A 2,007-nucleotide genomic window follows, 5' to 3' on the forward strand; every position below is an offset into this window, starting at 1 on the left:
TATTTTTACTCACAAATAAAGTTTATTGACATTCATAGAAAAAAAAAACTAATTAAATTGGAAACTGAAATTGTCCGTAAACAGCTCAAAACAAATTAAAATATTTTAAAATTTTATCATGTATAAAAAATGGAAATATAAACAACCAGTGAAAATTTCATGTATCTACAGTCATTCGTTTTAAAGTTACACCAAAAACCAAAATCAATTTTCTCGAAAACAGATTTTACTTTTGACCCCCCAAAGTACCAACTAGATTCACTTTCCTATCAGAAAAGGTACTGTCGAAGAAAATCCAAGCACTTTTACTGTCCTAAAAGGTGATGACTGACACAAAAAAAAAAAAAACACACATCAATGTAAAATCAATACATTCATCGTTCCACTCAGAATCTAAAATCAATTATTTGAATATGTTACACATTTTGTTTACAAATACCTAAACAAATATATCTGTCTTTTTGCATAGAACTAACTATAATATGCTACAGACTACAGTTATACTAAGAAGTATAGAAACATGCTGATTAATACTGTATAATAATATTTCAGACTATCTAGTATTTTAGTTATAATACACACTTTAATTTTGATTCCAACTATAGTAAGCTGTAGCGTATCCAGAATTTTTTTTTGAGAGGGCGGTTGAAAATTAATTGTTGACAAATTTTATTTGAAAATAATTTTATAATGAAAATTTCTTTATTATTTAACAATTTTTGTGGGGGGAAGGGTTACAACCCCTACCTACCCTCCTCTGGATATGCCACTGATAATAGGTACCTATATAATATACCAGTTGACATTACATGGCATAGCACGTGACAAATTAAATGTCCGTAGATTTACCACTTCTGAAACTCCACAGATTTTGTAACACAGTTATTTGGATTGCTTTGACCAAATATAAAATACAAATATAAAATTATATCCATTCATAATAACAATAAAATAATATTAATTTAATTTTTTTGAAACCAATGGAAAAAATGTATAAATAAAAAAAAAATGATAGTTTTTTGCAGTCAACTACATTCAACATTAAAGTGTTAAAAAATAAATTGTAGCCTATGACATTATACATTATACATTATACATTAGACTCTAGTTAAATTTACTGACGAACATTTTATGAAAATATTTTAAAAACCGTAGATTTGTAAAAAGGTCATCCGTTTTAGGCCTATGATTGTATATAACTAGTTGATATTATATTTTCAATTGTAGGTGATCCTGTATGGCTTTGTTCGTGTATAAAAATATATTTATATCTAACTAATGGCAATTGACAATCTATATAAAATAAAAAATATATTCTTTTTTCTTTTCTTTTTATTTGAGCCAATAAATCCCTGGTTAATAAAAAATAGCCATCGAATTAAAAAGCTTTTTAATGCCCAAAGATGGTAACTACCAATATATACCTATAATTTGTGGTCGAATTCCTGGTTCATCAATTTGAACCTTGGTGTTTCGTTTACAGTGGATCAGGTTTTTGGACGATTTAAGCTGTTATAGTGTCACTGTGTCAGCGATATTATGTCCGATTACGCACCGATGACGCACCGACACAACTGTAATGACTATACGCAGGTTACCTATTGAAACCCAAAGGGTAATTTGTTTATTACAACATACTCCGTAATAACTGTAAATACCGATAAATTCGTGTGACGTGATTGATGTATATTTTATACATTATTGGTTGACTTCGTCACTGTGGTTAAAACCTATACTCTCGGTATACTGTTCTTGTTCATGGTGTGGTAAGACAGCAGTATTACTATATAATAATAACAGTATCACTGTATTTAGGTACAATATTAAGTGTAGCGTTCACGTAATGTGTACCTACGTAAAATGTTTTACCGGCAACAAACACGAATCACGATCGATACTATATTGCAGGAAAATGTTTGTGTGAGAACGGTGAAGATGACGTCGTGAGTTCGTTTATTTAAGATAACGCGAGTAAGACCAAATATTGCTGCATCGGCTATAGCAGGT

The sequence above is a fragment of the Acyrthosiphon pisum genome, chromosome X (genome assembly GCF_005508785.2).
Source record: "Acyrthosiphon pisum isolate AL4f chromosome X, pea_aphid_22Mar2018_4r6ur, whole genome shotgun sequence".
NCBI classification, from domain to species: Eukaryota; Metazoa; Arthropoda; class Insecta; order Hemiptera; family Aphididae; genus Acyrthosiphon; species Acyrthosiphon pisum.